This window comes from Linepithema humile, chromosome 4, assembly GCF_040581485.1.
Source record: "Linepithema humile isolate Giens D197 chromosome 4, Lhum_UNIL_v1.0, whole genome shotgun sequence".
Lineage (NCBI taxonomy): Eukaryota > Metazoa > Arthropoda > Insecta > Hymenoptera > Formicidae > Linepithema > Linepithema humile.
Genome location: NC_090131.1, coordinates 16,784,321 through 16,799,606, shown reverse-complemented (window position 1 = coordinate 16,799,606; position 15,286 = coordinate 16,784,321). Strand labels below are relative to the sequence as shown.

Below are 15,286 nucleotides of genomic sequence, written 5' to 3'. Positions count from 1 at the left end.
TTACATTAGAATACATACATGTTTCATTTAGCGAATAATCTAATCAATATTTACTCGTAGGAAATTTGTTTGAACACAAATCAAATAAATAAATTTCAGCGTATACCACTGTGTCTATTATACGATAAAATAATTATATATAATCTAAGTGGAATCAAAATAATTATACAATAAAAATCTCACTGTTATTTATGATCAGAAAATGGAACGTAATATTAACATGCGAGCTTCGGAAGTTCTTACAAGATCTTTTTTAATGTAACAAACTATCATATTCCGATATGATAATTTAGCACCTCCGAATATCTATTAAAAAACATACGGTACATGGTAAAGCCATCATCAATCATTCGACGACAAGACAACGTCCGAGAAATAAAAATCTTCGAAAAGAAGTAACGCGACAGCATCTGCATCGGAGATAAGATCGCTCGTACGAATCGATTTCTCGATCATCCCGACGTCCGAAAACCCCTGCTACCGGTAGCCACGTCGCTGCGGCGATAAAAGCCAGGAGATTGGGCAGTGATAGCGGAGGGGTCGAGCGAGAACGGCGAGAGGCCCCCTCGATGAGAGAGTGGACGAGCAGGAGAGCTCATGAAAGAAGAAGAAGAAGGAGAGAACAAAGAGGGGTGAGGCAAAGGGAGGGAAAAAAAGAGGAATAGCCCTACGGTCGGCGTCACGCTGTCGGGTACATCGGTTTCGCCTTCCCTCCACAACCCTCGACACTACGACCCGCACACCAACGTGCAAATACACACACACTCACATACATACATACATACATACATGTGCACACATACACGATTGCCCAATATCGCGAAACGCAGCGTGAAGGGACACGCTGATGTGCGTGCGTGTCAGATAATTATATGTAATTGCCGGGCAGGATAATTAGCGATCAACAATAAGCCTCTTCCCTCCCCCTATCATCCTTTCACTCTTCCTCTCTCTCTCTCTCCCTCCCTCCCGTGCCTCATCTCGCTCCGTCCTTCGCTCTTATGCCTGTCCTGCTGATGGGGCTGCTATTGCCACACTGTACATACACACGGGACCGTGCGAGATGCATACGCGCGCACCGTACGCGCCGGCATACGCGCATTCACGTATTCGTAGCGCGCCACTACCACACGCGCCAAAGTGCGCTCGCGCACCGCACATGAGAGATCCGATGCGACGGCTTCTGTTCCCCAGCATCGGGAGAGAAACGGAGAGGCGTGGTGCGAGGTACGGTAGCCCACAGGGGCGATCGGGCAGCCAGGGATGTTGCTAATAATATGCTACGCGAGTTGGCGCGTTACTCGCGCTACCAGGCAGCGCGCAGCCGGGGAGATCGAAACGGGAGCTACCGGCGGCGCGTTCGAGATAGACGAGGATTCGAGAGGAAGAGGGATGCATGAAGAGCAAGAGAGAGTGAGAGAGAGAGAGAGAGAGAGAGCGACGGGGGGAGGGAAAGCCGCGCGCGCGAGAGATCCCCACGGCGATGCGCTCCGATCGATCGAGGACGAGCAGCACGACTTCGAGCTTTGACCGAGGGCCTCCCGGTGCACGTCTCCGTTCTCTGATGTACGTATAATGGGGTTCCGCTGGCCTCGCGAAATTGGAATCCGGCGAATGCTTCTACGCCCGGTCGTCGTTTAAGTGCGCGCACGTGGTCGCCGATTATTGCGACGACCGTGTCACCGGCCGACGCATTCACGGCGGGTTCGCGTCAATTCCACGACATACCCCGCGCAACTTTCGTCCGACCCCGAAAATCGCGCGCAAATCTTAAATCTTCATTGTTGTCTTCCAGCTAAAATTACGAGCGCGACAGAAAAATTATTTCTCTTTGCCAAACAAGGATTGCGCTTAAAAACATCTATTCCATTGCGATCGCGATTCGCAAAAGACTGCGAGGTCCGCGAAGATAAGGCCGTGTAGCAAGATTGTCATCGGATCATCGCAGGCTGTTGCATTGTAATCCTTGTGCAACTAATCGCGGTGGTTATAGATCTACTCTAACCGGCACACCTCGGCGTGTGTACCGCATTCGCGAGGCATTATCGCCCGCACGTGACTAATCTCGCCGCCGAGATTCCGTATTGACAAATCAAGCTCGAGATTTTTTTTTATCCTCGCCGGCGAACCACTCAAGCGCACGACTGTGTGCCGAGCGGCGGGACACGTCATGGGAGCGCACAGGTGCGCGATTCGAGAGTCTAATTACGCGGACGGACGTTATGGCACGTCGCCATTTAAGACGTTCCGCGTTACGATTACCGTCCCGGCGGATCGCGCCGAACGATGTGACGTCGCGCGGATATTTCGGACGGTGCTACGCTCGGTCGTATGAAATCCGACACTGCAGTTAAAACGAGCAGAAGGATCGTAAATTGGGATAGACCTGACTAAAGCCGACAGTATGGAAAAAAGATTTATGTGGTGCAAAATTCAGTCCCGGGCGGAGTCAAGTTTTGTATGCGCGGTGACAAATGCGCTCTATGCTGAATTTTAATTTCAAATTTATTACACAGGTCGGGGCGTAGGCGATAAAACACGAGTGTTACAGTAGAAACGAGTGGAACCCCGGAATGCATAATGCATTGTTGATCTTTACAAGATATGGAAAACGCTGTCTTAAGTAAAAAATCACTTCCAACATTTTCCTCACGTTTTTTTTTTTTTTTTTTTGACAATCTTTAACTTTTAACAGCGGATGTTTAGCTATCGACTCACTTTTATTGGTTTCCAAAGAGTATAGCAATTTCAGGATGTCACGCATGAATGTATTTTATAGTGGCGGCATAAAAGTATCAATTTCTCGAATTTTCGTCGTATCCGATATTCAAAGGGGCGCTTTGAACGTCGACGATCAGCGATGCAATAGAAAAGCCGCGCCAGCAGAGTTGACAGTGTCGAGGACTTGGCGACAATAAAAGAATCGTGATCGAATCGCGACCTATCAACCTTTTCGATCGTGTCGACGAAAGCGTGGGTCGACGGAAATAGGAAACGCGAATTCGTAGGTACCGTGGTAGCCTGTGCGGGAGAAGAAGGACGGAGGTGAACCCGACGGTTTATCAACCTTATCTCTCTCTCTTTTTCTCTCTCCTCCCTTTCTCTGTTTCTCTCTGCTCCTCCACCCGGAGGCGAAAAACAAAGTCAGGAAAGTTACGGCGAAACGCAAGCAACACGAAACGAGGGTCAAAATCCTTGCGCTTCGAAGGATGCTGCCGTAGCTGCCGTTGCGGAGGCGCGCGAGAGGCGAGAGGGACGAAAGATGGGAGGAAACGAGACGGCGAACGAGGAGAAACAAAGACACCCGAGGCGAAAAAGAAGAGTTACAGAGAAGAGAGGCGGGAAGAGTGCAGAAAAGAGAGAGAGAGAGAGAGAAGGAGAGAATGAGAGGCAAAGGGCGTGCAAAGGGAAAAAGCAACGGGCGCGAGTGAGAGAGGGAAACTCACCTAGCGAGACGCGAAGAGAGCAGAAGAGGCAGCGGAAGGAGGGAAACGGGAGAGAAGGGTAAAGCTACTGCGCGTTAGCTGTGCCTGTAGTACTCTACCTCCGCGGCCTCTGCCACCTCCACCTCTCGACCGGCTCACCTGAAGACAAGTTACCCCGCAATAAAAACACCGAGAAAATTATATGCCTCCCGGCCGCGCGCGCCAGCGGTGAACGCCGAGCAAAAGGACCACTTGGCTTTCCTACTAACGCGGGGAAAAGGAGAGCAGAGGACAGCGATGCCGAGGGGGGCGGGCGGAGGAAGAGGAGAGCGCGAGAGCGATCGAGGTGGACGCGCGGAGGAAAGAAGACGGCTACCGCGAAGAGGGAAAAAAGCGCGGAGGTTCACCAGGAGAAGACGAGGGAGGAGATAGAAGGAGATTGCAAAGGGAACAGAAGAGAGAAAGAGAGAAAAAGAGGGGAGAAAAAGGCAGAGAGAGAGAGCCTTCTACTGGGCCTAAGGCTGCCAAGGAGCCGTTGAAGAAGACTGCATAAAGGAAGAAGCCGTGCATCGCCACGGAAGCCTCGATCGAGCCACTAAGGCCGTCGCCTCTAAATACAGGGTGCTCGCTGCGTAACGCGGGTTTCGAAAGCGGTTCATTGCGCCGAAGCGTGCCGAAAGACGTCCGGTGTATCCGGCATAATTTCGGCGATACAATATTTATTTTTTTGCAATTAATTCCCTTGTAATTGTAATTGCATTATATGTATCTTGTCATAATTGTGCGTACGTTTGAGCAAATAATGAAGAAATAAATCGCTTCAGATTTCAATTTAAACGACCAGCTTGTTTTCTATTATTTTAAATCAATATACGTCATTCGAGTAAATTATCCTTGAAATTTCAAATCTGCTAAACTTTCACTGTAATTGCAAAATATAAATGGATCAATAGTTACAGATACTTTGGATAATTGTGAAGGCCACAGAGACATTGCAGTACAAAAAGTACAATGTATTGATACTTTTATAGCCAGTGTGTTATTTAAAATTCGAATTTTACGATGCTCCACGAAAGAAAAGAAGCACGCAATGAAACGCATGCCATAAAAGCGAATCTATTCTGTCAATTGCTGCATAAGCAATTGTGTCAATAACCATAGCTTTTTCCTCGCACCAATGAACTGCATCATTCGTAACTATGCTTTGACAATACGGTCTATGCAAGAACAAGAATAAGTTTGCAAGAGCAAAAACAAAGATTAAATTTATAAAAGTAAATAAAAAACACTATATATATATATATATATTGAAAGTATATTTAATACTATATTCTATAAATTTATATGTTTAAAATTTTAAAACCAATTTTTTCCAATTTATGCTTTTACACAACAAAATTCTTTTTCTACATGCAAAATTTGAAATTTTTTGCTATTAAAATAAACATTTGTAAAAATGTAATTTATAGATTATCAAAGCACAGCAATTATTTGAAAAGCATTAGTAAATAAAAAACATTACATCAATATAATAAAGAAAATATAGTAAGTAAAATCACTCACCGATCGTATCCCAGTTAAGTACGCCTTCACCTGGAAACATTAAAATATATGTATTAGTTAGAATAAATTACATGTAATATATAAATTATATGATAACTTTACTATTACACGTTATTTAATTATTTCTATTTCGAAACGTTTCGTACGCGTAATTAATTTCGAGTTTCCGATATTTATCGGTTTTTCGATGGAGCTGATGCAGAGCAATCTAGACGAAAGCAATAGCGGATGGAACAAATTGTTATACAATCTCCTAACTAATGAGCACATTTATTTGTTCATTATTTAAACATATAATTTATATGATAACACAATTATAATAAATATGCATATTTGTGTCATGATAAATCTTATAAAATTTCAGTTAATCAAAATGTTATTTTTAACAATCGTTGCACCTAAAACAAATTAAATTTATAGAAGTTTGAGGTCAGAGAAAATAATTTTTCTCGGCACCGGAATATAGAGAATTTAATATATTCTCTCTCTCAGTGGCCATTTATCAGATATGAACTCGATACCCCAGCGATACTCGAAGCTAGTCGTTCGTATTCCGAATAAAATTCAGGGCAGTAACAATCTTTCGTGACGAAGGGAGACGGAGCCGAGCTTCGCGAGCGAGCGGAAGGAGGACGACAACACAACAGACCAGTTCGACCAGCTGATGAGCCGGTTCTCCGATATATACTTTGTTTCGTCTTATTTTCTTCCTCAATACTCCCCGCTTCCCTCCTCCTTTTTATTGCTAGGGTTCTGGCCCGAGAGGGACCCCGCTTCTTTGGTGTATTTATACCTGACTCTCACTGATGCCTCCTCTCTCTTTCTCTCTCTCTTTTTTTTCTCTTTTTCGTCGTATCCCTCAACTCCGAATTTAAGGGTCCCAAGTCCGCGCACGGACGCGTACCCCGCAGGAGGCGTCGTATACACGCGTCTCAGTTTAACGAGCTTTTTATATATTTTCAAGTGGATACATTGACGATCGGACCTCATCGCGCGCCTCACGCGTGACGTGGAGGAAAATGAATCGCTATTGGCCTGATAAAGCGTTCGCAACATTTACAGCGGCGCTTCTCGCATAATAGCGAGACAAAGTACACCGAGGTGTGTTTATGAAAATTACGGAAATTATCGCGTTGACAATTCCACGAGGACACCGTATCGTATTTCGCGATATTTATTTGATTGTAGAATCGCTTAACATTTATATCCTCCCGCTGATTGTAATGCGACGTAAATTAAATTAAACCGCGGCGATGTACGCGCGAGGGCGTTTGTTTATAATGATTATTGTTATTCGCATTTATATCAGGGCTCAAGGAAATCAAGGAATAAATCCCGTCCAGCGCGAGTGCGTGTGCTCGATGTGAGGCAGATATTATTCAAAGTTCATTTAAAGATAATAAAACGGATTTTTTCCCCCTCGAAACGCGCAACGTCGATTTCCACCGTCGCCGCGGTAATCGATGTCCCGATATCAACGCGGAGCCGGCAATGAGATCATTGCCTGGAATAAACGAGGCAATAATTTTATGCCACTGCGAGCGAGTAGCACCCTCGCGTTCTATCGCGCCTTGCGGTGTTGCGCAACGATTTATTTTCCGCTGCAATATGCAATGTAGCGCGCGTAGCTGTAGTACAACTGGCCTTGGATGAGATAGGTATTGCACGATGGGATAATGCACGGCGGCGGCGACGGCAGCGACGGCGGCGGCGGCGGTGCGGCCAGCTGCGTACTCGAGGGCCCTGCATCATCATCGTTGTCATCGTCGCTGCCGTCGTCATCCTCTTCATCGTCCGCTTTATCTCGGACGCTACCGTTATTCGCCCGCTGAGATGGTCCGGTGTCGAAACGCGGCCCCGGACGTGATCAGTTTTACGCGCGCTACACTCTTATTAGAGATATCATCTCCAGATTAATCCAGTCGAATGCGAAGTACGAGAGAGTGCCAGTCGCTTCGTTACATAAATAGATTTCGTGACATTAACGACGACGTTCTACATCCACGATCGTTACTCGGTATCTACCTCGGATGCTCACGGTGTCGTAAAAAATACAATAATAAATTCAAGGTCGCCGCTGCGCTCGTCGATTATCGTCGACGCTCAGAAAAAGCGGCCTCCAGATGCAGCGCCTTGATCCGATTAGTTTAATGTTTAAGCAACGACTGGCAAGTTCAGTCGGAAATTACGACGAGGGGTGTCAGGCCGATGTCAGGAGTATGTTGCAAGCATCGATAGTAAGTAACCTTCAAAGTGCGACCATGATGCGCGCCCGGATCGACACGAGACAATGCGATTCGCCGGGTCTCTGCCTCCCCCCCCCCCCCCCCGCGCCCGACCACCCGGCTGTGTACTTACCATTCGGTATCTAGAAACTACACTGTTTGCTTCGCTAATTAGACACGTAGTACGCTGTGTGTATATTCGTGAACGGCGACGGTGGGGAAGAGGGTCGAGGAACGGATGGAGGAAGCAAAGGGGCGAAGAGGGGGAGAGAAAGGGAGAGTGAGGTGAATCGAAGGGCGATGTATGCCTCCCCGCCGGCTGGTGCGCGAACATGCACGCTGGATATTGATCCAGATACGTGACTACATAGATCACACCAAACACCATGGATAACCGCTGGGACGCTTCAAGATTACCTTGGTCCACTGCCTTACTGCTCCCGGATTGGCGAACGCGTCCGCAACACCCGCGCCCGATCGTCGCGCCTCAAGACCTGTTATCAAAACTGGTACACTCCGTGATACATAGTGGGTAATCCTCGGAGGCACCCGAGACTCGGCGACAAACATCGCCTCCGCGCACATATGTGCGCCGTAATAAGTCGATTTGTAATCAGTAGGGAGACCGTGGAGACGGCGGTAATTGCGATCCGATATACGTCCTTTAGCTAATTCCGGAGTATACGATCGGTAAATTGAGAGTTTCAACATCTCACTCACTCAGCATAACTCGGCAATAATCGTTTAGCTAATGCGCGTTATAAAGACTCGCGTTCTCTCGCGTTCTCTCGCAGATGAATTTTATGCATCTTTTATTAAAAACTATGTTTTAATTAATCATCTTTGAATTAAGCACGATTCATTACTTTTTATTAAGCAAAAATATCGTACGCATAGTCAGAATTGAACAGTGGATGGAGGAGAATGTTTGTACCTCATAGATTACGTAATATATTAATTAATTTGTAGATAATCTGTAATGTGATTGAAGATGCAGCATGATAGACGCCGGTAATGCTCCGTTGATCTTGTCTCCTCGACAAACATTCGCATCGGTGTGCTATTACCAATCGATTTGCAATTAGCAGAGATGTTAGGATGATTCAGTGTGCACAGTCGCGCTAATTCTCTGTCATGTTAGGCAGTGCTCCGTATTTGTTTTGGCGAATGCTACGCAAGCTCCATTATAGATTATCGACTTCTCATCTTCCGTCAAGAGCCTTGGATTAGGATTAAAATTGCATTAACGTTATTACGAAGAATTACGGCAATTTCCGCAACAATGAGAGTCTTTATTTTCCACGTAAGAAAGTTATTATCCATAAAAGCGACACGTTGCATTGCGCAATTATATCTGATTCATCAAACAAATCCCCGATGCGGACGTCATCAGTTACACTTTTGGAAAACGATGCAACAACCACCTGCGCGCCAAAGCCGACGATGAGTCTTTCTTCTTCCGTGAGAATGAGAAACAGTCATCGCGCAAGTATCGCCTCACCTTCGCGAGGATCCGCCGAGTGTATCAATGCGATTTCCACAAAAGGCTGCATATCGCCTTTTGCGACGACTTTCTGACTGATGTCGCTTTTGAATGATGCGTCGCTTTTATTCCGCCCCGCTCAATTCAATCTACCGTACTTAATTCCGTTTATCCGTTTGCGGTTTCTCGCAAAATTAAATACAGGTCTTTCTATTATTCTCGTTACGCATCCGAGAAACTCCGGTTACTTCAGAGTTACTTCAGAAGAATATTCTCGAGAGAATAAAGAAGGACTTTTTCGCGATATATCGTTTTTTTATGATATTTAATTATTCGATGAAAATTGTTTCAATCTATGTACACAAACTTTCGCACTAAAAACTCATTTTTAACACGTAACGAAATGTTATGGCTCGTCCGGGCTATTTAAACGCGCGACCATAAACCAAAGAACTTTCGTCGGAACGTGACGAGCATAAAAAGTGTATTAACGCGGTCGTAGAAATTTACAAATATACAGACGATGATATATCTTTGTAGAACGTTATTTCTTTGTAAGCCATCCACTCGACAGGCATCGATTTATGGAATTCTCTTTTTATTTCCCGCGTGCAACATTATTACAACGGAAGGTTGCGTCTCGCCGAGCGATGTTAGAACGAGTGTCGTATGACGAAGACATAAACGCGAAGACCTTCTAGTTACGAACGTAAAAAGTACATTAACGCGCCCGTAGAAATTTACAAGTATGTTCTTTGTAGCGCGCTAGTACGACAACTTTTCTTTTGTCAGTCACTTCTTTGACAGGGATCGATTTACAAGAAAAGGGAGAAAGAGTTGTGCCTGTTAAGCGGCCGTTAGAACGCCTAACGATCAATTTTTTAATGCGCTTTACAAAGTTGTCCATAAAACGACCGGCTGCCAACGTTAATGGTGTCTCAACGGGGCGCAAGTTTAAGACTTCTCTCTCAAGTTTCCTTTCGAGAGGCGTAAACTCACATTCAAAGTATAGAAACGCGAACTGAATTGCAATCCTTTCGTCATGTATACTTTGCTCGCATTTTTATTGCTTACTTTGGAATATTAATTTCCAAATTCGATAAAAATTTAATTGTATAATAATATATTTAAAACAACAACTCTATTTATAACTTATTACATTATGTTTATATATTTTCCCTGTTCTTTCCACGTATAATTTCCACACAGGCAATTTCCCGCTTTCCCCCAAAAACAGAAACTCTCTGCGTAAAACTGCAATCCTTTTCTATATTCTTTTCCCCAAACCTATTTCCATCTTTTCTTTCATTTTGTCCTTGAACGGCACGAGACAACACAAAACCAGCTGACAAGGGTTCCCAAACTTCGACCTTATTCTCAGATTTCTTTCAGCGGCAATCTTTTGTCCTATCTTGGAAGCTCTCCTTCGTCCCCGAGGCGCATGATTTATTTTCGCTGGCACCGCGCGACACGTGTTGCCTCGTAACACGTGGCTGTGCTTACATTTCGACGCTGCGTGTACGCGACACGCACGCGTGCATCGGGCGTGCACGCCGACCGCAATGTTATCTCAACGTCACGCCACGTATTGTTTTAAGATCATCTCGGAGACCTGTATTATTTGAGCACGACGCTTCTAACACTGATGCTTCTAACTGTTATTCCGAGAAAGAATAACTCTTACACAGCGAAACAGCGATATCGTTGTAAAAGCGAAGTGCGGGCGGGTGCAAGCGTGATCGAGAGATACAATGAGCGAGCGAGTGATTCCGCGAAACGTACATGACGCGAATTGTTGTATCCCTGACAGTCTCACGATGCGGGAGGTAAATAATATATGCGCGGTAATAGTTCACCTGCGAACGATAATGTGATCGCATCTCCGACGGAGGACAGTGCGCGACAAAAACACGGATGTGTGTCTCTTTCTCTTTCTCTCTCTCTCTCTCTCTCTCTCTCTCTCTCTCTCTCTTTCCCCTGGTGTCTTAATTAAAAAATTACATATCCTTCGATCGGTAATCGGTACAATTTTCCCCGTTGAGACATGCATAATGCAGGGCCATTACGGCTCCTTAATCGCCGGCAATCGCAGTCGCCGCGCGCTATCAGCGGTTAGATCGATCACCGTTCGCGCGGCGACTTTCCGATATCGCGTCGCACGTTGCATCGTGCGAGACGCATTGTCTCCGCGCGCACGCCGCGGCTTGGTGCCATTAGCATCGTTAATCATAGAGCCCGCAGGCGAGTGCGCGCGATAGAGAGAGAAATAGAGACCGAGAGATCCAGATACGCGCGCGCGCGCGGAGCCTCGCCGGGGATCCTTGAGCGTGGCACTTTAACGATCGATCGAAAAGGCCGTTACGCGACGTGCAATTAGAGGTGAGATTACGAAAGGAATGCCTCCCATTCATTAGGATTCTCGCGAAGCAACGAGCGAGCGAGCGAGCGAGCGAGCGAACGCGCTATCGCTTGGAGAGTGAAGTTTGCTCGCGGGACCGACGTCGTCGTCGATGATCTAAACTTGGCCTTGCTTGCTCTCCCTCTGCACCGATCGCCGCTGTCTCCTGCCGGCTCATCGTCCGGAGACAGAGCGAGCGAGCGAGGAAAGAGTTAATTCCGAGATTACAGGTTGTCCGACTCTCGCGCTGCGGTAACCGCCGCGCGCAACAGCCGCAACGCTCTCCCGAGAGATACAACGTTCGTTTTCTCGACGTAGAAGCGACGAGAGGGGCCCCGTCTTCTCTGATCCGTTGGTAATACAAACACGATTGACCATGACACCGTAACCTTACCCGATCCCTCTGATCGCTCGCACCGACGTCGGCGGTTAGGATCATTAGCTATCTCGTGTCATTAGCTTCATTGTGCTCGCGTCGATGATAGCTTCGTACGGCGTTTGCATAATGACGCGCGATTATTTATCTGGAGTGCAACGACGGAGAAAGAAGAAGAGAGATGTCTAGGCGTGTCTCGAATGATATTTTCTATCTGGTTTGATGATTGCAGCTCGTACGCACTCGCGTCATATCGCGAATGATGGATCGAGCGGAGAGCAACGATCTTGTTCAGCCGCAAAAGTAGTACTCTCGTCGCAACTTGAGATATTCTGCTCTCATTGTAATACAAGTATTCATTATTTTCATGTAAATTTACATTCGCCGCGAAATTATCATTAGATATTTATTTTCCAATTTTTTCTCCTCAATTTTTTCTTTATACTATATTTTTTATTGAAAAACGTATACAATATCCTTCCTAATATTTTCAGGCCTTTATTTAGAAAAGTCGAAATATATTACGAAAAGCCAGATAAGAAAAGTCAAGTCCAAGTTTTCTAGCTACCTGATACATTAAGCGTGAAAAAGGAGACGCAGAAAAAAAGTAGGTATAAGTTGAATGTCGAGCTCGAAATAAACAACAGAGAACAAGAATAGAAGTTTCGAAAAATAAAGGAGCAAAAATAAATGGGAACCATTTTACATATTACACGCATCTGACTAAAAACTATTATACTAAGTCAAAGGTACTGGACATAAATGACTATGGGGCTTTGTCAGTAGCGCATTCATGGGGAGGGAGGAGGAGGGTTAACCCCCCCCCTCCCCGAAATTTAATTAAATAATATACCTTATTTTTTTATTAACTTAACAGCAAAAAGTAAAAAATCTGTAGTTAAATAAAATGCGTTCAAACATTTGTATTTTTTGTCTGTTATTAACTATAGTCACAATTTTAATAATTCAAAATTCACGCCAATATCCTTGCACACAAATAATTATGATAGCTTTTCCAGCTATACTGCTGTTCGAACGTATATAATATCTACTTTAGATATTCATATTGTAAAAGAATTTAAATAAGTTTCACTAAAGAAACATCTAGCAGCCATATGTATATATATATATATATAGACAAATTTTCTGATTATTTAAGCAATCCAGTTAATCTGACTATTTAAGAAAAACCAAGAAAACTCGATATCAATTTATAATTATGTTACTATAAAAATAAATTGTATTTTTTATTAAACGATGTAACATTTTTATATTTTTTAGTGTGCAATATAAAATTATCCTGACTTTTGGTCATACTGTTTCATTTTGTGTGTGTGAATTTTAAATCCCCCCTTGAAAAAATATCCTGAGTGCGCCACTGTACTGGACATAAATGACTATGGGGCTTTGTCAACTATGATTGAAACATAAATCATGCGAAAGCTAGTGGAACACTGCCTCGTGATGCCGTACTTTACTGAGAGTCGTCTATCGTTTTTCTCTTTCAAATTTCTTCGCGGTAAACATCACGACGAATAGACATCTCTCCAGACTCGCGTCGCGGCGCTTGTATACATCAAGACCATAACTTTGTTCCGTGATGTTTGCGGTGTGTACGCGGTAGCTCGCCGCTTTTACTTCGTCTCAAAGAACGCCAGATTAAATGTAATTTCGTATATCATGCACCCGACAATACCAGACCGTGCTTAATAGTTTTTTGTACTTAATAGTTATACCGAGTAAGATTTGTACATGCTGTCTTTAAAGATTTTTCAGTTTCGTTCGGAAGTACAAAAGCAAATATTATTTTAATAATTTTCATTAAGAAAGACATTTTTATCAAATTGAGCAGCATTTAATCAAATAATAGTTGCAAAAATTTCAAGTTTACCAAAACTTTTTAAAATTATTACTGTCATATTTATTTCGTGAGTAAAGCGTTCAAAATACCGCCGACGTCCATCAGGTTTCCTATGTCGAAATCGCCTGGATAAACAGCAGGTGAGATAACCCAGATAACCGTTACGACTAACGTCCAATCTCGATCGTCCACGACACGCGAGGGTTTCTTTGTCCCGCGTAAGATTACAATATTACGAGGCAATGCGCAATCGAATGGCAATTTTCTGCAACGATATCCCCGCACCGCCGGCCGGCCGGCACAAAAACTTTTATCACTCAGGTGTCTCTGTCAAAATCAAACCGCACGCTATTATTGCACGGCTGCGATGTGCCAACAACAAAACTAAACTCATCGACTACGCGTAACGAGTTTTCCCGTTATTATTACTCGTGGATGTCATTGACTTTCTTGTTTGTTCTTGTAAACTGCAATATGCCAGCTTTTTGTGTCAATGTCTAACTGTATCAACTGGAAAAATAGCTTCCTCCAATTTTCTCGTAAATAATAATCGCGGAAAAACTGAATTATATTAATCAAAATTTTTTCACAACAATATGCAGCGCACGCGCACACATACAAATTTTATTTACGATTTATAAATTTTATGAACACTTGTATTTAACATATTTCTGCCAGCTATATTTCTAAAAAAGAAATTGCAATGTTGATTATTAATCTATTAAATCTGCCTTCATTGCAAAATTTTGATGTAATAATAGACAATAAAATTCCTTGACATAAATAAGAAAAAAGAATAAGCGACATTATTGTCAGAAAAATCGAACATTGTCACACAACGTCGACATTACGAGACAGCAAAAGACTCAAGCGAGCGTGCTGCAAAATGAGACACCACTTTTATCAACGGCTCAACGATTTTTGTTAAAACGCTGACTCAGCGATGATTGTCGTGAGTTAACAGACCGCGACATTTCGTTACCAATGATTTTCTCTCGTACAATACCAGCGTAGCATGAATCCTCGGCGCGCGTAATCGAACGCACGACTATATCGGGCGCGTGCGATGACACGTTAATTGAATTAAATACATACACACGCTCATCGCAAGTGCGTAGCGCGCGAATTACCGATTAATGACCGTTTATCTCTAGGCCCGCTATTCCGCGTAATTAATGTTTCGTTGGCACACTAGTGCATGATTATCAAAATTATATCTAACTCTCTCCGAGATGGTTCAGTGTCGAGTATCATTATACATCAAATTGCAATATGCATAATTACGAAAGACATCAACGCGCAACGTTGATGTCTTTCGTAATCAAGATAAAACACGCGAAATATTTTGTAAAAATTATCTGATGCCGTTGATGATCGTCAGATACAGTTTCAAATGTTAAAAAATTGCTTCGTTGAACAAAGTATCTTGAAATCGAAAGTCGCTTACGGGAGCTTTAAACTGCGTTGGAGGTTTTAATTCCGAGTCGTAAAACGTTGCTAATGCAATTTACTAGTTTACGCAAAGGAAAAAAAAAAAGAACGCAAGATAAATGAAGTGTACAGGTGGACAAGTGTACAAGCAGGTCGTGTATACCTGTCACAATTGCAACACGTGAGTGAGACTCATTGGTGCAGCGCTAACGGGCGATATTAAACCGCAATCATCGATAGAAGTAATCGGGAGCGCAACGATACCAGGTCGACTTAATTATTGCCGCGCGGTCTGTTCGCCGCGCGCGATGCAAGTAGATCGACTCGCTAATTAGCCGTAAAGCTGCAGCAGATAGACCAGAGATAGAGCGCGTTGCCTATGAATAACGGAAAGGAAATTAGGCGTCGGCCAATGGCGAGCGAGCGAGCGAACGGCCGCCGACGGGCATTATTGTGCCAGTATATTTGCAGTTTCCGCGAGCGAGCGCTCCCGCTGCTCATTCGCCGCCGCGCTTCGGGTCCTT

At 44.2% G+C, this 15,286-nt stretch overlaps 1 protein-coding gene across 2 annotated transcripts in view; it reads right to left on the bottom strand.

The window, feature by feature from the left end:
- LOC105672143 (uncharacterized) overlaps window positions 1-15,286 on the bottom strand; it is a 354,839-nt gene that overhangs the window by 105,510 nt on the left and 234,043 nt on the right. For both annotated transcript variants that reach the window (XM_067353333.1, XM_067353334.1), the window contains one exon: window positions 4,989-5,018. The gene's annotated coding sequence lies outside the window, so the exon portion shown is untranslated. The remainder of the gene's footprint in view (window positions 1-4,988; window positions 5,019-15,286) is intronic.